The sequence below is a fragment of the Danio rerio genome, chromosome 10 (assembly GCF_049306965.1).
Source record: "Danio rerio strain Tuebingen ecotype United States chromosome 10, GRCz12tu, whole genome shotgun sequence".
Lineage (NCBI taxonomy): Eukaryota > Metazoa > Chordata > Actinopteri > Cypriniformes > Danionidae > Danio > Danio rerio.
The window spans coordinates 39257023-39282234 of record NC_133185.1 but is presented as its reverse complement, the minus strand read 5'-3'; the positions used below and the strand labels follow the sequence as shown (position 1 = coordinate 39282234).

The window sequence follows — 25212 nt, the reverse complement described above, 5'->3', positions numbered from 1 at the left end:
TGAAGTGAACTTCGGATGACCACACATCCCATTTTTCCCACGACAGTCTGACAGTCTCATATTTCAGCTATAATTTTAGTGTCGCAACTTCATGTTCTGCCCCATATTTCATTTTTATGTTTATTGCTAAGTGAAAAAGCAAATAACAGTCTTCTGTCATGTAAAAATATACCAATTAAGGTATTTTTTGAAGAGCAAAATGTCCATCTAATAACAGTTCCCTATACTGATTAACCAGCAGTTAGTAAACGTGAGATTTGTTTCAGATAGTGAGTGCACAAGGGATCAAGCCAGAGGCAAAGACACTTTACTACTGGTAACAGTGTGAAAAAACAAGAATCAAAATCAGAAGGTATTTCCTCTGTCTCATGTATTTGCTCAGTCAATGTTTCAACCATGAAAAGAATTGAAATACAGCTTGCAAATAAGGTCACCTAACACATTTAGTGAAAACAAATCAATGTCCATACAAGTTATATATTTCAAGAGTTCACACTTAGCTGATGATTGATAATAAAGTGTATTCGGCATGCTGTCATTGGAGAGAGCCTAAGCTCAGAATATCCTCAAGCCCAATATTTGAAGGGCGAGAGGGGAGTTTGAGCTCAGGTAGGTCAGATATATCTGGCTAAGAGTTATCTTAGGATGTTATTTTGGGTAATCAATTTACTTAAGGCGTATGTTTTTGGACGAAGAGAGGAAACCTACGCGAATACAGGCAGAACGTGATCTGTATCTTAAATAATTCATTCATTCATTTATTTTCGACTTAGTCACTTTATTAACCTGGGGTCACCACGGCGGAATGAACCTCCAACTTATCCAGCATAAGATGTGAGAACGTGCAAACTCCACACAAAAACGCAGATTGGCCAAACCAGCTGTGTTCTTGCTGTGAGGCAACAGTTCTAACCACTGGGCCGCCGTCAGAGAAAGGGAGGAGTAGGGGTGAAAGGGGGATTCTTCAGGATGAAGATGACTGTAGTGGAAAGCTCTGGTTATTTATAGTGTGTCAGTATTCATCTGATTAGTGCAACATAGGGTTTTGATGTGGTGCCAGCTGTGTTCAATCATAAGCATGTGATCCTCTAGGATTTATTTTATAAATAAACCACACTAAGTTCAAACTATTGACCTTATTCTAAAATGCGGAAGTGCGCCTGTTTTTGCGATTGTCTTAGAACTTCCGTTTCAGTCGCCTATGGGAGAAATGACTAGGAATAATAAACGACAAAAAACGGTCAAACTACTTGCTCTACAAACAAATGTTTGCATGACTATACAGACCAAGTAGAATAATATAACAAGGAAATATCAGTTTGCAACATCAAACAGTGAAACGAGCAGTTTTTAATGTCTAAAAATGAATGGAAGTGAATGAGACCGGAAGTCTCGTGCCAAAAAGATTCAAATGGCAGCGCCCGCTCGTCTGCGGAGAATAAGGTCAATAGAGAGGAGAATGTTTTGCAAGGTGTTGCCTATTCAGTTGATAGAGGTCTGACTTAGTGCAGATGCAATCTAAGCTGCATGCAATGCTTTTCCAATGGGCTCACCAAAGCCTAACCCTACCCCTCACAGTGGCGCCACTAGCTACATTGAGTGCATTTCAATCTCAGCTTGCATCAAAAGGCTGCATACAGATACTATTCAGTTTGACTGCTTGTTGCATTTGTTACAGTCAGTTCATTTGTTTAATTCTATACATTTTCCCCAACAGCCCAAGCATTGTAATACTGTATACATATAGAATGAAGCATTTCATGAGACAAAAAAAAATGTAAATAATAAATAAACTCCATAGCAGAAAGAAAAGGCAAATAAAATAGACATATAGAAAAGCGGAACATGGTAGTATCATGGTGAGCTCCATACCATCATTATGAATCTGCAGAGCACAAACTGTGATATCCAGGAATGCTTTAATCCATAAAATGAGCGTGAGTGGGGTCCAAGAAACACTAGATATTGAATTGGACGTTATTGTGGAATCCACAGAATTTTGCTGCATGTACAAGAACATGTGAACATTCTTTAAAGTATCTTCTTTCGTGTATTAAACAAATTTAGGTTGATTTTTAGAAAGGTCATGCATTAAGAATGTCCATATATACACACTGTAAAGAATGTTGGGTTTCACACAAAATATTTGTGTTGGAGCTAGGGCTGCTATATATCATTTGAGCATCGATATGGCAATGAGTGTGACGCAATAGTGACATCGCAAGAGTTGCAATGTTGGGTTAGGATTATAAATGATAAGAAACCAAAGGTCAAAACACATGAGATTTGTGGAGACACTGCAGAATTTAAGCATAATAGAGTGACAGTTAATTATCTGCATGTGCTGATATAAATAAAGTTGAAGTTTATAAAGTTTACTTCTGATAAAGAAGTTTAATAAAGATTCTTTTTATTGAACAATTTATATAATGAAGACAATGCATTCTTAATTTACATTTAATTATTTAATTTCTGAAACCAAAAACTGACTCCTCTATCTCTCCTCAAAAAAAAAAAAAAAAACACTGTTTATTTCAATTTAATATTTGCTCTATTGTGTTTATTTATGACTGTATTTTGTTTATTATATATACAGAGATGGCAAAAGTACACAAATCCTTTACTTAAAAAGAAATAAAATGACTCTGGTAAACGTGGAAGTACGTGGCCCGAGCATCTCGCACGCTGGCATGGGCCATCAGGCAGTCCTTATTGTTAAGCCCTGTATATTCAGATTTCACTTCCCTTTAAAGTCATCTGGTGAAATTTTATTTTTATATGTTAAATATCGCAATATATATCACAAAGAAAAAAAATATTGCCAGTTAAATTTTTTCCAATATTTTGCAGCCGTTGTTGGGACAACATGAAGCAATTAAGTTAACGTATTAGGTTTTTTTTTTTTTTTACAAATTTAAGTGGATTGAACATAAAACAAATAAACTGTCCACCCCCCCAAAAAACTGAAGACTTGTGTTGTTTCAGCTCATTTTAAATAAGCAGTTTGAATGTCATTTTTTTGAATGACAGTAATGACAAACATTCTAGCATTTCGCTAGATTTAGAAAAAAAATTCATCTCAGGAAAAGAGATTATAATGGAGAATTAAATTTCCTTCATGTTTACGTAACCCAGGAGGAAATATGTAGCATGTAATTGCGCCGGTCCAGAAGTGCACCATGACCTGGTCACAACGGCTGTTTTCTCGACCCCGGGGTTGGGGGAGGACAGACCTGTTATCTGTTTTGCCAGCAGATGGCTGGACGGTGTGTGAGGTTGGATGCGTTCGGTCCTCTGTGGCTCACTTACCACTCAGAGACACATTTGGACAGCTGCGTTTTATCAGCGGTAGCCGAGAAAAAAATAAACGCAGTCCGAGAGGCCTGGTATGATCCCACGACCCTAAAGTCCAACATATGCATTAAACAAAACAAAATGATGCACACATATACATGCACATGACAAACAAGCATGCCATCAACCGAACACTGCAAACCATGCTTTCCGACACTAACACTCACTCATTCAGAAGTCAACACAATCTAATTTTTGTTAGAATTCTAACTCTGTTTTCATGATAGCTTTAGAGGACTGAATTCTTTATGTTCAATTATTCTGCTGATGTGAGTATTAAAGCTGTTCAACTGTTTTTCACAACTCTTATGTTTTTAATGAAGTTTAAATAAACTTCTGAAAAAAAGATATGTAAAAGTTACAAAGCACAAAGTCCACTCCCAAGGATTGTATTTAAAATATCCTTCAGACATTTCTATTGATGTTCTGAGTTTGTTCTTGTACTTTTTGTGTGCTCAGAATCCCTATATGAAGAGTTTAAACTGACAAACCTCTGAAACGCATGCTGATGTTTCAGCGCTTCAGACTGCAAGTAAATGGTTGAATTTGACTCAATTTATTACAAGAGGTTGCACTGTTGCCACTAGCAAAATGGCAAAGTGTTAAGTCATGACATTTTGTTACTTATAAAATCTGTATGTAGTATGCAGTATGTAAGTTTGACTACAAGTGGTTGAACTAGGTATTGCTTTCCTGCACCAAAACAAATGCAAGTGCAGGTTTCCAGACTGAGGACCAAAAGGATCTAATGAAAATAAATAGGCCAAAACTAGACTAGTCATCAAACAAGCATAAATGAATGACTACACATATAAAGAGTATTATCTAATTTGTCTATTTGATGACTAGTCTAGTATTGGACTATTCTTAAGGCTGATTTATACTTTTGCGTCAAGTGCACGTGTATGCTACGGCACAGCCTACGCCTGGATGTCATAGCCCTCACCTCTCAAAAAATGTAACTACACGTCGCAAAGACGCATAGCACAAGCTCTGTGATTGGTTGGCTTGGTAGCGGTGACGAGTGTGAGCGGGACCGAGAGTTGTGCGAGCCCGATGGACCGAATGTTTACAAGTGTGGAGTCCCGTGAATGAGCTCCCTCTCTCTCTCACTGTGGCCCATTTCATCTGCTTGCGTGACTTTTCCTCCCATCTCTTTTCCTCTCAGCTGTTACAGCGATACGTCTGGATATAGGTCTGCATTCCAGCGTCTGCACCTGTGCATTGTCACGGGACCCGACCAGATTTTATGCCATGCAGGAATAAATTTCCAAATAAAGCTCGGGAGCGGTCGGTAACTCTGTTGTAATTTGAACAGGAGTGGGCACTTCACAAAATCGCCCCCGAGCAAGCAAGCGCACGTGCGTGTGTGTTTGTGTGTGTTTATTTGTTTGGTGCTATCTATGCTTGCGTAGGTGTGAATGAGAAACAGCTTGATGCTTTGTATCTATGTGTTTATACAGACAGCTTGTTATGGAAGGGCATCGGCTGCATGAAACATAAGCTCGAATTGTTGGCGGTTCATTCCACCGAGGCAACCCCTGATAGATCAGAGACTAAGCCAAAGGAAAATAAACTAAAGTCTTAAAATTTAAAAACTACTTTATATTATTTAAAAATATATATAAAAGTCATTATTACAAAGCATTTTACTTTCAGTTTCGGCCAAATGCATCCAGAATTTTAATTTTGTTGCATGACTAATGTTAATTACTATAAACACCAAACCTAAATGTGAGAAATGTACTAGACAAATATTTATTTGTCTCTTTTTATTGAACAACAATACAACTGTGTGAATGTTTTTCTTGCTTGATCTCAAATACATTGGAATTCAAGTGACAAGATGGATAATAAAAAAAATGCAAGAGTATATTTTGGGAAAAACTGTCACAGCTTTTATAGCGGGTCACTGTTTTGTGACCTTTGCCTCAAGAGATTTCTCTTGTTTTTGGAGAGTGACGGTAAGCTTGGATTAAGGGTAAATTGGGGGTCATTTCTGCAACCTCTGCCTGACTTAAAATCCGTTGAGTTCCAGGCAATGATGTCCCCTGCTGCAGCTTTACCGCTAGTCCACATTTCACACACAACCCCTCACAGAGCCTGGAATTAACACATATTACTCAACTGGGCCTGCAAATGAGGCATGCGCGGGTTCCGTTTCACCATTTGTAACCCTAATCCTTTGTGTACGGAGTCCATTTGGGGGGTATTTAAAATAATAAACCCTATCATCACACTGTCTTACAGACTATGCTCAGTCTGACAAGATAAAGGAATCAATAAAATAGAGAGAGAAAGTATTAACTAGAACAGGTCTGCGCTAAACAGATGGGGGTTTTAATCGACCGCGAGGGCTGTAGCAATCTGAGGACAATCAAAGTCCTCATGTTTCCTGAAAACGTACTTCATCCGCCCTTAATCCACAGCAGTGTTTGACAACATCGACACCGTACAATCTCAAAATCTGAATCCTCATCACAGACCTGATTGACTCCGGCCATGAAAACAAATGAAATGAGTCACGTTTGATGTAAATGCCATCATTAGAGTACGCGCTGTCTCTTTATTTCCTCAGGGAGAGCTCTAGTCTGACACTGCCTGGTACAAGAGTCACAAGGTTAAGAAATGTCACACGGGATCACAAGGGGTGAAGTCAGACAGTCTGTGTGATCTCAGGCTCTTTTCGAAAAATGGGTCAGTCTATTAGAGTGAATTAGTGGACAGAGAGCTAAAAGAGGAAACACCACGTCAGGAAACCCTTCAGACTAAATTCAATTAAACAAGGCATCAGTTAATGTAAGGAAAGGCTCTGTCACTGTATCCGGGTTCCTGTACTTAATTTTGTTTTGCTCTTTTGCTGTAGGCAACAACAGTCAACCATGTCTGGAATGCTGAGAGATGCTAGCATGTTTGATTTCTTTCAGTCGTCCATGAAGGGATCTGTTGTTTCAAAAAGGAGCACAGAGGCTCTTCCGTACAAAGCTTTAAAACACAGCAAATAAAAAACAAACACACGGTGGCTCGGTGGTTAGCACGGTCGCCTCACAGCAAGAAGGTCACTGGTTTGAGTCCCGGCTGGGCCAGTTGGCATTTCTGTGTGGAGTTTGCATGGTCTCACCATGTTCGCGTGGGTCTCCTCTGGGTACTCCGGTTTCTCCTACAGTCCAAAGACATGCGCTATACAGTAGGTGAATTGAATGTGAGAGTGTATGGGCATATCCCAGTACTGGGTTGCAGCAGGAAGGGCAACCGCAGTGTAAAACATATGCTGGATAAGTTGGCAGTTCATTCCACTGTGGCAACCCTTGATGAATAAAGGGACTAAGTTAAAGGAAAATGAATAAATGAAAAGACAAACTGTGGTATTGGTGCTTTTAGGTGGAATTATGCCATACTCCTGCCATGATCCTTCCTTGACATTTGTTTATGCTCTAGTATTGGAAGTTGATATTTCCGCCTTCTCAATAGCGGTTTCCATCCACTAGTTTTTATGCACAAGAGTTTTATTTTGCAATCTTGCATGAAAAAGGCTTAGTGGAAAAGCCGAGATGCAGGACCGTAGCCAGGTGGGAGGGTTCGGGTGGTTCCAAAGATCCACCCCTCACTGACAAAGTCCAGAATTCGGCCCCTATGTGAGCTCATTATTCTCATTATTGACAGTATGCCATCATATATTGTGAAAATAACCAATAGAATTAATGTTTAATTATTCAAATTTACTAATTCTGACTGAAATGAGCTGGCAAGTTTGTTATTTACCAACAGGCTACAGTTTTTAATATGTTTTTAGTCTGCTTTTAATAAGCTTGAACAGATTCCTTTTTGTTTTGATGCATGACAATTCATTTGTATTTTAAAAATAAGTATATTTTCATACTTTATTATTTTTTTTAATTAAAAATTCTAATCTCACAATATTATTTATAAAACTGTAATAACTAAAACAAAAACAAAACAAACACTATGTGAAAAAATACTATGGTTAGCACTTTGGCAAAATTTTAGGAAATATTTTTGTGCATCTAAAAGTGTGGTTATGATGACCATCCAACAAGCTAATGCAGCAAAGATTAGTGCTTAAAAGGTCATTAAAATGAAGTATTTGAACCTCATAATTTAATAGAAGTTGAAGAGAATAACTGCAAAAAACACCACTTTAAGAAAAAAAGAACCACTGCTTTCAATAGACTGCAGGGGCCTGAGATGTGCATACATTTTGAAAATGTGCATTACTTAAAAAGGATACTATAAGAATTCTATAAGCTACAATGGAAACACATTTACCAAATAAATTCCAATCCCATGAGACAAAAATTATTGTGTAGCCCGAACTAAGGAATGCTCAAAAGAATCTAGAAACCTTTAACCAAAAGTGTGTTTTTAACCAATGGTCTCAGTTAAACAATAAAAAATATCATTTTATATATTTATAAAGACTGGCTGCATAAAAAGCCGATTACAGTTAACCCCTTTTTTTGCATTGAGAGGGGCATTTTTTAAATGTTTACTAACAGCTGCGAGTGTTTTGAGCGCTGCTCATCCCAGAGCAGCAGTGTTTGATTGTCAAGACGACTCCAGAGAACTTTTAAAGATGGAGGAGAGACCAGTGCTCGCCGTTTAAGTTATCCAGAGATGTGTGACTTTACAAATCTAAAATTTCACAATATTATTAAATATTACAATTATAACAACATGGACAGCAGCTCTCTTGCACAATCAATACCCAGCTGATTCAGTCGTTTCCTATAGTGACACAAAAAGAGCACCGCGCTTCTTTTTTTCTTGTCAGCAAAAAAGGCAGTGATGTGCGCCTCGCGTTTTTGGAAAAGCGCGTTCTCTATGATCGAACCCTAAATGTACACCTGCAACACATATTTGATAACTTGCGGTACTGTTATGTGTGCAACCACACATGCCTACAGACATATTTGCCAAAGAAGCAAAATGGAAGAAGAATATTGCAGTTTGATACGAACCCAACGCTGATGCTGATTGCCTCTGTCCTGGATCTGCATCATAAACACAACAAATACACTCAAAAAAAAAATTTGTTGAATGTACATGATTTAATCGTGGCACCCTTTATGCATCTAATCCAATCAAGTAAACCTGAACTGCTTTGAACATGTTGTATGAACACAAAGCACATTTGTAGATAAAACATGGTTTCAATATGTCAGTCTAACTTCTTTGCAACTAATTGACTCAAAATGTTTGTATTGTGTTATTCTAATTAAAATGATTCTAATTTACTCAATGTAACACTAAAGCTTTACTTTAACAAAATTATGTCTTGTTAAATCAGCTAGTAAATTTCTTGTTCAATATTGTTGTTTAAATTCATTCATTCATTTTCGGAATGAACCGCCAACTTATCCAGCAGGTTTTTTACGCAGCGGATGCCCTTCTCACCGCAACCCATCTGGGAAACATTTACACACACACTCATACACTACGGACAATTTAGCTTACCCAATTCACCTGTACCGCATGTCTTTGGACTGTGGGGGAAACCAGAGCACCCGGAGGAAACCCACGCGAAGGCATGGAGAACATACAAACTCCACACAGAAACACCAACTGCGCCGAGGTTCGAACCAGCAACCTTCTTGCTGTGAGACGAACGTGCTACCCACTGCGCCACTGCCTCGCCCTGTTGTTTAAATCACATTTTTAAAATTACAATACTATAAAGCAAGACTTAAAATTAAGTAATTCAACACAAAAAGGACAGAAAACATGTTCATCACATGCAGCGTGCACACTTAAACCACGAGTGAGAGAGGAAAAAAGAACAGAAGCTCAGAGGGTAAAACCAGACACTCAAAACATAATCTTTAAAATAAAGACTTGTTAAAAATGTAAAAAGGTTTTATGATAAAACAATAACAGCGGAGCATTAATTAAATGCATATTTTCCATGGGGCGATCAATTTAAGGCAGCCTGCTATTTTTATTTGATGAAAGACAAAAACATATCATTGGAGAAAAACAGCCTGTGCCGGTTCATAAAAAGGATTCAGTCAATGTTTTCATTTTGGGATTTAAATTTGTCATTTAAGTCAAAAAATCTAGAGCAGGCCTATTGATTTTATTCTTTTTATTTATTCATTTTTCTATGCCGTTGGATACACTGCAGGTGCATGTTGAAATAAATCTGTGTTTTACATACATTAGAGAGAGAAAAAAAAAAAAAAAAAAAAAAAATATATATATATATATATATATATATATATATATATATATATATATAATTTAATGTCCTTTTATCTGACCACTTAACAGTTAATATTCGATTAACAAGCGGCGGTTGTCAGTTTTCAAAATCAACCTAAAATGAGCATCCCTACCCCGAATCTGGCATTAACAGAAATAAAAACTATATGATAGACAATCATTAGGACGTTGTTATGACAACAAAACTATACCTGAACAACAGTAAATATCACTTATGAAAGCAGGTTTCCAGTCACACACTATCTCTGGCAAGAGGAAAAGAATGACTGAAATATAAACCAAGTAGCCTCAATGAAAATACATAATAATAATAATGTAGACCATTTTGAGGCATGTAAACAAAAGCAATGGTTTATACGTATTTTCTGTTTTACATTTTTAATTTCGATAGCTTGAAGTTATGATTGAACTGCCTCTTTGTACAGTTATGAAACAGTTTGATAACAAGCAGGAAATGTTCTGGGGCCAATGACATGACAACATGGAAATAGTCTATAAAAAAATTCCATTGGATGAATGAAAATATATTTGTGTTTTTCCAGAATCTCCAATGGTGTGCATAACCCACTAAATGCTCAAGTAAATGAATGCTGGAAATAAATAAGTGTCACTCAAATTAGATCAAGAAAAGTCCTCTCTGTGACACAGTAAACTGATCTTTTTTACGAGGAAGTAGGTAAAGAGATCACGGACGCACTAATTAATCAAAGGAACTTACATTGTATCTAATGTGGAGGCAAACATGGAGGATGTGCACACTTACTCCACTGTACAGTACATTTGCCCTTCACACACACACAAATCTTATCAAACACTGCCTAATGAAAGTCAAACAAAGTGACTAACATGAGAAAGAGCCATTCAAGGCCACAGACCATGTAAACATGATCAAATGTGATTGGAGGGGCTGTTTTTGTCCACAGCCTCAAGGTTGCATTTACATGCATTACAAATCAAGCTAGAACAAACGCCAGAGTTAGTGTCTGATGGTCATTTTACAGCTAAAGGGGAGTGCGCATGGGCTCTCTCTGCTGGACTGATAACCTGTCTGCTTGCTCTGTAAATACATTTTATTCCATCAGAGTCAGTAAACACTTAATTTCATTCATCAAGATCCTTAAAAAGTCATGTTTGATGCTTCAAGGCAGCTAAAAACATCAGAACCTTGAAAAAGAATAAAGAAATCTCTCTCTACCCCCCAATGGGCTGTAATTTACCAAGAGTACCATTTGAATATTATATGTACTTTCTTTGACATAAGAAAACAAGATACATTTCTAGATTCAATACTTTGTTTGTCAGACACATTTCTCTTTACAAGAAAAAGCTGTGTGCAAAATGACTCATACTTGATTTTTTAATCATTGAAAATGGCTACAATTAGGGTCACATTAAAAATCCATATCTCTGGAAATGAACCATACGGGTCCATCAAGTCTTAATTAAGAACCAAAAGCTAAATAATTACTGACTTTGAGTAGATGCAGACAAACATTAGAGATAAACGTACAAGATTTTTCTAGCCTTACTGCCTAATGATACAGCCCAATTGACACCCTATGCCAATGCATTGATGAAATGAACAGTTGAATGTGGCATAACTTTCATCAGTTAAACAAAGAGAAATCTGAAGTCATTGCATTTGGGAACAGAGATTGGGTTCTCCAGGTGAATGCATACCTTGGCTCTGGGGGTCAAACAACAAAAAATAAGGTCAAGAATCTTGGTATTATTCTGTTGTCAGATCTGAGATTTAGTTGTCATGTCAAAGCAGTAACTAAATCAGCATACTATCATCTCAAAAACATTGCAGGCATTAGATGCTTTGTTTTTAGTGTAGACTTGTTCATGCAGTTCAACACTTGTTCAACAGCCTCCACACTGGCCTTCCCAAAAAGACAGACAGACAGTTGCAGCTCATCCAGAACGCTACTGTCAGAACCAGAAAATCAGAACACACCACACCTGTCTGCAAGTCTTTACACTGGCTAACAGTTACATTCATAACATATTTTAATTATTATTATTATTATTATTATTATTATTATTTTTTATAATGTAAAGCCTAACCAGAGACGAGGGCTGCAAATTAGCTTTATGCTATATGCCCTATGTACACAACATCGGTTATCTTTGTATAACAATGTCAAGTGTATTGTCCCTGTAAAATAAACAAGCAAATAAAAAAAAAATAAAATAAAGTATCATAACTTGTCTATAAATCACTAAATGGCCTAGGATCAACAGATTTGACTGATACAACTACAAATGTCTATAAAAAACATAACACTGCTACCATTCGCGCGTCAAATTCATTTCACAACAGATGCGGATTCGTGTCATGGGTGGGGCTTCTGTCTGCCCAGTGACTCTAGCTTCGTTGCTAAATGGCTGACATTTATTTTAATGAAAGAATAGCTGTGCTTTATGTTTTTTAGGAAGACTGAAAAACAGTGTACATTTGTTTGGAGCTGAGTCCACTAAATCCATTCAGTGGTGCACCCAGTTCTGAGTTCATAAACTCCTCCAGAAACTATGTCATAATCAAAGCTACGTCATAATCATGCCTCTACAAGAGCAAGCCCCTGATTGCTTAACATGTGAATGTCCGCTGAAATTCAGATTTTCAAACTTGAGCGTTTCGTGCATCAATCACACAAAACGCTTAACTCTTGACGCTTCATTCGTGGAAATCGCGTTGTTCGTACTGCCTCATTCGCGCATATCGTCCCACAAGATGTCTATTCGCGTCTTTGCATTTACTTAACATGTAAATCACTCATGTTAGATGCTTCTTCTGCTTTTGGTGAGAACGCATCATAATAATTTAACAAAGATTGCTAAAGTCAACAGATTTGACTGATACATCTACAAATAAAAAAAAAAACATAACACTGCTGCCATATTCCTAAAGTCAATTTAGCCCCTTGTAAATGATCTCAAATCTGTCATTTGACCCACATTCACAAAACTGTGGACTACTTAGTGAATTTACATCAATATTTCGCCTTCCATCACTATTGGTGTCTTTATTTATTTATTTTCTTTAAAAAATCAAATTGGAACGGCAGACAGCAGTTCAGTAGGGTCCTTTTCACTTTTTAATGAAATCACCTTTTCACTGTTTTAGCACCGTAATAAATCCTTACAAAGCACAGCGACCTTGAAATTAAAGTACAAAAGACAACCACTATGCAGTTGGCCTACCTTATTTACTGTACCTTTGTCTGATAAGCTCCACTCCTTTTACTCGATAAGACACAAAACAGCAGGCTCCTCCTTGTTCATTGTTTAGTTTGCACCTATAAGACAATTCTGCACTGCTGGCCCATTAAAGTACTACAGCAGAAGACCAAAACTCCCCAACAAAAGTGACTGACTCAACCACACACATCAACAAACTGAGGATCTCCCTGTGCTCATGCATAGTGGAAACCATTCGGGCAGCCATATGACCTCTATTCCTCTCCATTTAGATTAAAATTTCATGCAGAAATCAGACAGAAATAGCCTGTTGTCCAAAAGCTTTTTGGAACATGTTGCTGTAAACCGATGGTCATTATTACATCCTCTTCAAGAATACCACTTTTGTCTTCAAAACGGCCTTCCAAGCACATAAAACTGCTATTTCTGGTGGGTGGGCGTGTGTTGGGTTGAACTGGGGTGTTAAAAACATGCTTGTCCCTCTCAGCCGCCTTCGAGTCCCTCTTGTCCATCCACTCATAAACTCTCACCCATCACACAATGGTCGTCTGTCTCCAAAGTTCCTGCTGGACTGGAGGAATGTCCGGCTTGGATCAGACCCAGTTTCATGTCTTAATACTGTGATGGGTCTATGAGTGCATTAATGTAGAAACCCCAAAAACACTGTCACTGTCCCTCCACACCGACTGGAGTCACTGCGCTAATGGATCTTTTTCACATCTATAGGTTTTTCTGTAAGCCATCAAAGTTGTAGAAACTTAGAGCGCAGTGAATAAAAGAGTGCAACAAAGAGATTTTTTACAATGCTATTTGTGTTCCTAATTTCCTATTAAGAAAAAATCCACAATTGAGTTATCAAGACTTTAAGAAAAAGGGAAAAAATAGTGCGACTAGGGTTGTAACGGTATGAATTTTTTACGGTATGATAATCGTCTAAAACAATACCACGGTTTGACGGTTTCGCGGTATACGGTATTAAATAGTAATTCTCATAGCAAAGACCCTGAAAAGAATAAGAACACGTTTTCTGACTGAACAAAGGTTTTATTTCAACAAACTTTTGAAAGAACCATTTTAATAGAACTATAGAAGTCTTTTATAAAAATAAACTGAAAAATTTCCCATTTTAATAAATTAAATTAGAAGGAATAAACAAGCAAGGTCTTTTAAGATTAGACAAAAATAAACTTAAACTGTCCTTCCTCATAAGCAGGATAAATGGGAGACCAAAAGTGCAATACCAAGTTTATGGCTGTAAACATGTATTTAAAGCGTTGTTTTTTCAGTCTAGGTTGTGATGAAGAAATGTAAGCATGTTGAGATTTTCAGGACTTAATCTTGACCGCTGAGGTGAGAGAATGTGTCCACTTGTACAATGAACAAATAAAAAAATAAGAAAATAAGAAATAATGTGTCAAAGTCCAAATAAACATGGTGCAAATCCTCAGTAAAAAAATAGATATAAATATTTACTATACTATAAAGTTACATAACGAAACTAGATTCAATATGGAACATCCTTAGGTTTTATGTGCCAGCATGGATATGGTTGTCTGTGGATATGGATTTGGATATGGTTGTCTGCAATGCCAATCTTTGAATTGTATGAATGGGATCAGCGGATCAAAAGTTATTAAACATCTAAAAGCAATACTTATTTTTAGCCGCGGGCGGCTGTCTCGGTCTTTAAGGGTTAAAACCGTTGATATGCAATTGTTCATGGTATGATAATCGTGCACGTTCAAATCGTGGTAGACCATCATAACGGTATATTGTTACAACCCTAAGTGCGACTGATAACGGCAGCCAGAAGAAAAAACAATGTCAAATTTACTGTCCTGCCTCCATAGACACCGCATCACAAATGCCTCGGCAATTCGTTTTTTGTAGTGTGATCCAAAGATGATAGAATATATACATAAATATATATGCTCATACTTTTTAAATAAAGAGATTGTCTGTCAAGGATTTTTTCTGCTGAAAAGGGTCTATAGTCAGTCAGAAGTCTTGGCCACTGATATGCATACTGTCACACAACCAGCGATCACTCTCCAGAGATCGCTGGTTCTCACATGAACTCTCAGGACTACACTTCCGCATTCCCCAGGACTACACATTCATACATGCACTTCTCCCAGACAAGCACGCCTGCTCATTCATCTAACTTGATTGCACTCACCAGCTGAACCCTGTCAGAGACTGATAACACACTATACATAAACCACTCATTCACTCACCCTGGGTGCCGAGTCTTGTTCGCATTTTGTGACATTACAACGCGTTTCCCTGACTTGTTTCTCCGTGTTAGACCTTAGCCTTGTTTTCCTTGTTCTCCTGATTAGCCGCCTGCCTTACGACCTTTTGCCTGTTTATCTGACTACGATTCTGGACTGTCTATATATAGTATATATCCGTTTGCACCTGTATGACCACTGCTTGCCTGACGCTGAATAAACCTGCATTTGGATCCTACCTTCTGTTGTGAGCGTCACTCACACGTGGTTACACATACACAGATCCCACATTTTTTTCTTTCCATTCGACATGCGGTATCAAACTCAATTAAGGAACGTGGTTGAGAAACACTGGTTTAAGCTGCGATCACACTGCATTTCACCCCATAGACTTCCATTCACATGCATTTAATAGCAGCAGACCAGAAACGCAAGCTCGTGCGACAAGTTTCGCATGTCCCTGTGTAGCATTCAAGCTTAGTGAACCCTGACCTGTGAAATCCCATCACGTAATTTTGTGAAACCAATAGTAGAACAAAACATGACCTCTCTGTACAGAAATGTAAAATATGGAGCAGTCGCTTGCCTTTTGTGATGACTAATCTTGTTTAATCCTGCCCCCTTTTGCAGCGACGTACGACAAGCTCAAACTCTACTGTGACCATAGCTTTAGTGTGTTCACACTTGCTTTGATTTCAATTCTGGTGTGACTGCTCTGTTATTTCTACTGACCATTATGGTTTGGTACATACGCATTCACTTCAATTTTCACTGTCAAAATTACCAAAATAGTGAACCACACCATACCACTTATTGAGACCCTTTAATGAGGGAACTTAGCACAACAGCATGGTTAATGACGATTATATCGCGGTGGATAATCTGCAGGTCAGGCGGGTTGAGCAATAAAAAAGTACAATCTGTAACATACAAATGTGTTTCAGGCAAATCAGGCAAACAAGCACTAATTGAAAAAAAAAAAGAATGCACACATGGTGGAGCTTCATTTGTTAAAGCAAAAATGGAGACGAAACGGATCTAAGAGAAACTTAAAAATGGAGATTTAAAAACAAAACAAAAGAAAGGAAAGCAAAGTGCCATGTGGGAGCAATTTTGCGAAGGGGTTAACGAGGAATCAAGTGCTGGTATGTAATATGCAATGGCTGTAAAGCGCTGTACTGTATGTATATGAAAGCCACAAGACCAGTACCTTAAATACGAAACATCATGCTAAATCGAAAGCATAACATAGCTGGCATTAAGGCTGAAGTGACACTGTTTTTGTTATCTTTTTTGCTGTAACAAAGTTTTGTTTTTATGAATAAATGTTAATTTAAAAGCTTACGAGTAGCGTATTATTTTACTATCAGAGATGTGCAGATCAGCTCACTATATCTGCTGTTAATTACGAACGATCCACACTGAAATACACTCAAATAAATATTTTTTTTTGCTTGTTCAAACGATGTAATTAAAATGAGCTGAAACAACACAATTCTTGTGATTTCATTGGGACAACTTAATTTTTTTTATGTTTAATTCACATAAATTTGTTAAAAGTGTTAAGTTAACTTAATTATTTGTGTTGGGTCAACATGAAAGAATTGTGTGGAACCCTGCATTTTTTTTTACAGTGTATCATAATGCTTAAAACAAAGAATTAGAGATATTAAAGTGACGATCGGGTGTGGATAGAGAGCAGTTAAAACTATACGTGGAATGGCAGGTGGAAGATTAGTATGAGGCCGAGGACTCGGGTGACATTTCAGCTGATCCACGCATCTCTAGTGTGAACACACCTTTGCTTTGTCCAGAAGGTACAAACTGTTGTTTTACAATGGAAAAAGAACAAGTCACTCCATATTCACTGTTGCATGATCCCTAACTAATTGGAGATCCTTTACTGTATATCAGAATTACTTGATGAATTTTAAAGGATGATGCCATTGTGAACATGGAGTAGTTATGGCATGAACTTTATGTTTAAAATACTATATATAGAGAGTTGCTGCTTTTGTGAAACTAAAATGGCATTGATTGGTCACTTTAGTTTTGCATCCATGCTTATTGTAAGTATTATTTTTTGCAACAACTGCCTCCAAAGTTTTAAACGGTGCATGTTGTTCCTTAAAAATGTAGATGGGCCTTTTAAAAGTGTTTTTTGTTTGTTTCATAAAACAACCCAGTGTGTGTGTGCACTATAGGAGCCTATAGCAGTAATTTCAGAGGTTTCAGCTGGGGGCCAGATGGCAGATTCCATCAACCAATACCGAAACAGAGGATTTTACCATGGAAAAATTACCGCAGGTTTTCTCCAAAACAATTATCCCTAATTAATGCAATATTAAATTAATTGGGGGATGCTGTCTACGCACATGGAAACACATTCCAGCACTGCAGTATGACTGCACATCGTCTGGTACAGTGTGCTGAGCTGGTGTCAGTAATTACATTTACACCATGCTCTTCACACTAGGGGTTTGCCCATATAGAATGCAAAGATGCATCATGTGGCGCTACATGACCTGTTCTATGCTAAATCATTTATCCACTATGCTTTATTATTCACTAGTGCTCAGTAATTCCGTCAACGTGAAGATACAGTACACAAATACGGTGAAAATAACCAAGAGCATTAGTACCATTTGTAGTTTTGTTGTTAATAGTAGGATTGGAATTCATAATTTCCTCCTTGGCAGCCATTTAAACAAATTAGGACTAGACCTCGACACTGATGGGCAGCCGCAAGCATTATATATATATATATATATATATATATATATATATATATATATATATATATATATATATATATATATATATATATGTATGTATGTATATATATATATATATGTATGTATGTATAAATTTCAATTGCCGATACAGATGTTTATACATGCGTTTACCTATATGATAGGTAAACTATTAGGTCTATTTAAGATTGGTGGACCACTTACACTATCTATCCAAGATTTAGGAACAACAAACTTGACTTCTAGTTGATCATTTAGTATCAGAAGTGGCTTATATGAAAGGCTAAGGCCTCTAGATTACACTTATTTGACCAAAATAAAATATGATCATGCCTTGATTTTTAATTATTTAATTAGGACAGTAAGGTCTGACTTTGCTTAGACAAAAGTCTCGTCACTTAACAGAAATATTGTACAGTATAGAAAATAAAGTGATGGTGCAGTGGAAAAAGAATTAATAGTATTAATGTGTCTGACTGCCATGAGCTTGGGGGACTACATCCATACATCTCTGCAATGACTCAAATAACTTATAATCAAAGTCATCTGGAATTGCAACGAAAGCGTTCTTGCAGGAATATCCTCAATAATGTTCATGTCTGGGGACTGGGCTGGCCAACCCTGGAGCACCTTGAACTTCTTTGCTTTCAGGAACTTTAATATGAAGGCTGAAGTATGATAAGGAGCGCTATCCTGCTGAAGAATTTGCCCTTTCCTGTGGTTTGTAATGTAAAGGGCAGCACAAATGTCTTGATACCTCAGGTTGTTGATGTTGCTATCCACTCTGCAGATCTCTCACACACTCCCATACTGATTGTAACCCCAAACCATGATTTCTCCTTTACCAAACTTGCCTGTTTTCTATGAGAATCTTGTGCCCATGCAGATAGGCACAATAGGTCCAATAGGTCATCTGCAGTATTTATGATGATTGGGATGAAGTTCATCGGAAAAATCTACCTTCTGCCATTTTTCCAAACAAGACTTTTGTCAGGTAGTTAACACATAATGGCCTATATACAGTACTCAGCATATTTGAGTACATTCCTCATGCATCATTTATTTAAATTCATATTTTCTATAGGAAGGTTTACAATATTATATTTTTGCATAAACAGTAGATTGATGTACTGAGGCCAAATCTGGAGCTAATCTAACAAAATAACGTATAATAACAGTTCAAAAATTAGTAGTCCAAATTTATAATTATATGTTAATGAAAACTATTACATTTTTTTTTTTAAAGAGCAAAAGGTTTTTGCAATAACTTGTATGAATTGAAATGCATTATCTTTCTATTTCTGTTTGGTGACTAAAATATTATTTTATAAATATACCCAGTTAATAAATCTGTTAGGGGCGAGGCAGTGGCGCAGTAGGTAGTGCTGTCGCCTCACAGCAAGAAGGTTGCTGGTTCGAACCTCGGCTCAGTTGGCGTTTCTGTGTGGAGTTTGCATGTTCTCCCTGCATCTCCCTGTGCGTGAATCTGTGTGTGGATGTTTCCCAGAGATGGGTTGCGGCTGGAAGGGCATCCGCTGCGTAAAAACTTGCTAGATAAGTTGGCGGTTCATTCCACTGTGGTGACCCTGGATTAATAAAGGGACTAAGCCGACAAGAAAATGAATGAATGAATGAATAAATCTGTTTTGTTCAAATGCAATAAAATATATAGCCTATATTCACAGAGAAATAGATCAAAATATTTATTTTCAAAATGGGGTGTACTCAGTTATGCTGAGCACTGAATATATACAGTATTTGGCTATTCCATGCTATTACTCTGACTATGAATCTTGTTTGTGTACATGAAATTTCACATATCAGAAATCTTCAAAATCGCGAGGGTACTACTAAGAGTTGCTATTTTACAAGATCCAAAAACATCAGCATCCAAACAGCCTATTGAACAGTCTAAAAATACACACAATTTGCAGAAGTTCTGTCTGTATAAAAAATGGTATTATCATTAAATGTTTGAAAGAGATATATTAGCGTCAATGGTTCCCTAAGTGGGGGTCATGGTTGATTTCCAAAGGTCAAATAAATTTTACTAAACAATTAGAATTACCAGCTGCAGTAGATTGATTTTATGGCACCAGGTTAAACTTCATGGCACTCAAATACATTAAACATAAATACAGACCACAACTGAATATGGAGGATGATCTCCAAGTGGTGGTCTCAAAAATTAAACCAAGAATAGACTTGTGCTTTAAGCATTGTGTCCACCAGACTCATCAGGTGAAGTTAATATTAAATAAAATAAAAAAAACGAATGAAAGATGGCTACAAAAGAAATTATTTGGTTGTTAGACTGTTGCACTTGTTTTGCTTGTGCTTATATACAGGCCCGGATTAACCAATGAGCATTATGGGCACAGGCCAGGGGCCCATACTTGGGGCCCCTGCGAGGGGAGAAAAATGCTGATTTTGGAGTGTCTATCTAGGTTAAGTGCAAATAGCGCACCTCATTGAAATAAGCTAGTTGAGTATTCCATCACCGTTTGATTGACAGAGACAACATAAGTAAAAAGCGCAACAGACAGCAGCGTGAGTGGCGTAGCTCGTAAAGCGCATGGCAACAGGTTTTGATGCGATCGATCATGAACCCGGTTGGAATCCAGTGACTGAAAACATTTCAGATTTAGACATTTTCCTACTCTTCATCTCAAGGAAGACAAGTAGGAATCATTAATAAGTGTGTGTATTATAGAGGACTCATAGAACTGGATTGGAGAGGTGTTACATCCAAATCATATGCATTATAAGTTTATAGAAGTTATACATTAAAAAACCCTTAAATATAATTGTAGTCTTGCTTTAGTGAACTTAAGTATATTAAAATCCATTTATTTTCACTAGTATTAATATTTTGTTTTTCAAAGTGTGCTTTAAATGCTTTAAAAATAAGTTAAATGTTTGTAGACTAGAAATATATGTACTGTATATCATTTATTTAAAAAAAATGCAGGCAGTACATTATAGATTCATTTTTTTGTTTAAAAAAATATTATATAATCTTATTTTTTACTTCAACTATAGCAGCCAGGTAGGGGGCCAACAAGACATTGTGCCCAGGGGCCTTCTTAATCCAGGTCTTCTCATATAGGCCTATTGTTGTGTGTGCAACAATTGTATATTTACAGTATTTTCACCTCCAAAAATAATGGAGGGGGTCATGAGCCACTGGCATTGTTATTTTGAGGGTATCGGGCTGAAATGTTTGGGAACCCCTGGGGTAAGTAACGCAACATTTTTTATTGTAGATAAATGCATATAAAACTTTACCATTTGTGATATTTTACCCTCAACAGGTAAGTAACCTTGATCTTTCTTCTAAGTTAACTGTTTTTTTAATAGTAAAAAAAATAAGTTTAACTAAATCAGCTTGCTGGATGCTGCATTATGTTTCAAACGATCTAGCCAATGAATTGCGAGTAGAGATCTCTACGATTTCTCCATGCTTTGCAGCCACATGAACATTTAATGAATGCTGAAAGCACTGCAGTGTATGCTTGTCTGCGTGAATGTGTCTGTCTGTCTGTCGGTGTATGTCTCTCTCTCTGTGTGACTCGCTGCAATTCATAGCTGAAGACATTCCATCACTCTGTTCCCCACACTCCCCCAGCCTCAGGAGAGCAAAAAATAGCCTCACACACACACACTAGAGCTGTGTTTGGGAATTTAGAGATTTGAGGTTGCAAAATAACAGGAAGTGGCTTCGCCATTAGGCACAAAATGAGAATTTAATCTAATTGTGGGCATTACTGAAGATTTCTTTTTGTTTAAAGACCCAGAAGTTGCTCAAAGAGACCCCTATGCGTGTACAACCACTAAACAGCCTGTGACAGATTTGAGTTCCACGGCACAAAGCAATTTGTTGATTTGCTGGAGGTGTCCAGGCTGTTGATGATCCTGGTGTTAAATCCGGCCATACCCTCAAAACATTCTCATTTTCTTTTCCTCTCTACGCCTATCAATGAATCTTTTTCTTTCTCATTTCATAATAATTCCTTTCATGGATATTTAAGTTTAATTTAATGTGAATTCAATAAATATGGGTTAAAAAATACATTGGATGAATGAATAGATAAAACTATAGCCACCGATGGAATTGATAAAGAGCAATAAGACAGAACAATAGATTGATGGATGGAGAAATGGATGGATGGATGGATGGATGGATGGATGAATTAGTGCTGGGCAAAGATTAATGCCAATTAATCAAAACAATTTTATATATAATAAGTGTGAGCGCTATTTATTTTTACTGTGTGTGTGTGTGTGTGTGTGTGTGTGTGTGTGTGTGTGTGTGTGTGTCCAATTGCTTGTTAACGCAAATTTGTAATCAGCCGATTACATGGCAAGTACTCGATGCAATTAGACATGTAAACATGGTTAAGACGATCTGCTGCAGTTTCAATTAAGCATCAGAATGAGGAGGAAAGGTGATTTAAGTGTTTTTGAGCGTGGCATGGTTGTTGGTGCCAGACGGGCTGGTCTGAGTATTTCAGAAACTGCTGATCTACTGGGATTTTCACGTACAAACATCTCTAGGGTTTACAGAGAATGATCTGAAAAAGAGAAAATATCCAGTGAGCGGTAGTTCACTGCACAAATGCCTTGTTGATGCCAGAGGTCAGAGGAGAATGGCCAGGCTGGTTCCAGCTGATAGAACAGCAACAGTAACTCAAATAACCACTCGTTACAACTGATTTATGCAGAAGAGCATCTCTGAACACACAACACATCCAACCTTGAGGCGGATGACCTATGGCAACAGAAGACCACACCAGGTGCCACTCCGTTCAGCTAAGAACAGGAAACTGAGGCAACAATTGGTACAGGCTCACCAAAATTGGACAATAGAAGATTTAAAAATAGTTGCCTGGTCTGATAAGTCTCGATTTCTGCTGCAACATTCGGATGGTAGGGGCAGAATTTGGCATCAACAACATGAAAGTATGGATCCATCCTGCCTTGTAAAAACAGTTCAGGCTGGTGGTGGTGGTGTAATGGTGCGGGATATTTTCTTGGCACACTTTGGGCCCATTAGTACCAATTGAGCGTCAACGCCACAGCCTACCTGAGTATTGTTGCTGACCATGTCCATCCCTTTATGACCACAGTGTACCCATCTTCTGATAGCTACTTCCAGCAGGATAATGCACCATTTCATAAAGCGCGAATCATCTCAGACTGGTTTCTTGAACATGACAATGAGTTCACTGTACTCAAATGGCCTCCACAGACACCAGAGCTCAATCCAATAGAGCATCTTTGGGATATGGTGGAACTGGAGATTAGCATCATGGATGTGCAGCCGACAAATCTGCAGCAACTGCTTGAAGCTACATCACGTCAATATGCAGCAAACTTTCTGAGGAATATTTCCAGTACCTTGTTGAATCTATTCCACAAACAATTCAGGCAGTACTGATGGTAAAAGGGCTCCAACCTGGTACTAGTAAGGTGTACCTAACAAAGTGGCTGGTGAGTATATACAGTACACACAACATGCATGCATATACATACATGTGAGAATTTTTATTTTATTTTTAGAAATAAAAGAGATACGAATATGATACAAATTATTTATATTATGTATGTGTTTGTATCACATATAATAAATCTATAAAAAATACAAACGCAAACACTATGTAAAAAAATAATAATAATAATTTTGGATGCAATTAATCATGATTTATATTTATCTGCACTAAAAACAATATGAAGAGTTGATGGATAGACGGACAAATACAAGCAATAGATAAATGAATGAACAGATAGTAGTATGAGCTCACAACGCAGAGCTATAAATAAAACTCTTTCGGGGTTTTAAAGTGTCTGTAAACTGTGCTGACAGGAAAGAGACTGACAGCAAAGCTAAAAGCAAGACGTGCCTCCTCAGAATTGATAGCAATGTGCTATGCATGCTGGGAAATATGAACGCCACAACTGCCTGGAATCTGATTACGCTCACCAAACTGACAAACACTCTTATGTTTCCTGAACCGCTTTACCTGTACAACACAACATACATTACATGCTTCATTTTTAATCGGACACAGAATAAGATGCACATTTAGCATCCATGAATGGATGGTTTACATTACTGCTCAAATGATTGGGATAAGCAGGATTGCTCTTGTTACATTTAAGAAGTCTTTAGTCTTGTCAAAGCATTATTATTTAGTTAAAAACACAGTATAATTGTGAAATATTATCCCAATTTAAAACTACTTTAATTTATTTTTATGTATTTATTCCTATTTTGGAGCTTCAGTGTGATATGATGCATCAGAAATGATAATTATTATTATTTTTTAAAGTTTAAAAGAGCACTTTTGTTTTCTTTCTGGACCATTTGAAACGTCTCCACTGTCCCTTTTGCTTAATTAAATGCAGCCTTTAATATTAAAGGCCAAAAGGTGCAAGCATCCATATGCCATACAGAAGCTGTTACTGCCATCTACTGGCGCAATATTAACATAGCATCTCCAAAAATATAACTACTATAGGATAAACAGAACTGCATTGGTTTATGGCTACCAATGGCTTTGTGAACTGATAAAAAAGATCTTGCAGTGAGTAAATTTCTGCCAAACAGCATGTCAAGACAAATTCAGCCAAACTGCATACCTTTACTACACTGCAAAAAAAATTAACAAGTTATACGTTTTATGTTAATTATAACACAACTAAGATTATCATGTTTCTTATTTTTTAAGTTATACATGCTGTTTTAAGTCATTTAATGTAGATATTTAAGTTAAGAGCAGACAGTACAAGCAGGCCCGGCGCCAGGATATTAGAACTGAGGGAGCATTTTAAATCCATAGGGGGACTAGACCTGGTGGCTGATTTTGGTCTCTCTTGTTCCTTTCATTTAGGCTATTTATTCACATTTATTATTACTTTACTTTGTTACTGACCTAAGGCAGTAATATACGTTTTTATAGTAATAATAACAGTTCTGCTATTACTGGTTTTATTAATGATGGTAATGCAACAATACCGCTTATTAATGCAGACGGATCATGGCTTTAGTGCCAAACGATTGCTTTAAGTCATAATAAGTGTATATAAATTGCAATAAATTACTATTTTGGCAGTTTTTTTCTTAAATGCATATTCCACTAAATTGAGATTTTGCTGCTGTGATAGAGATGTGCTCTCTTCAGTCAGAAACTGCTCTCTGCACATCAGCATTTTTAAGCTTGTTTGACAGATGAGCACTTGTTTTACATTGTTGCAATTCTATAAATGCGTGTTTATAAAAGAAATTCATCATAAATTTTTGATGCATTTTCCCCCTTCATTTACCAAAATTGTGATATATTGTGGCTGGTTTTCTTGTGACCTGTCAATATATCGCAGAATCTTTGATATCGTGATTGAAGCAGCAGTGCCCGGAACAGCAGCAA

At 37.1% G+C, this 25212-nt stretch overlaps 1 protein-coding gene across 7 annotated transcripts in view; it reads right to left on the bottom strand.

Annotated features, from left to right (window-relative positions):
- stard13a (StAR related lipid transfer domain containing 13a) overlaps positions 1-25212 on the bottom strand; it is a 229806-nt gene that overhangs the window by 128644 nt on the left and 75950 nt on the right. Inside the window, exon 1 of one of the 7 annotated variants that reach the window (XM_073915027.1) lies at positions 12816-13226. The exons of 5 other annotated variants lie outside the window; for them this stretch is intronic. The gene's annotated coding sequence lies outside the window, so the exon portion shown is untranslated. Of the gene's footprint in view, positions 1-12801; positions 13227-25212 lie in introns of those variants that run through there. One more of the 7 variants, XM_073915026.1, reaches the window with a different exon arrangement.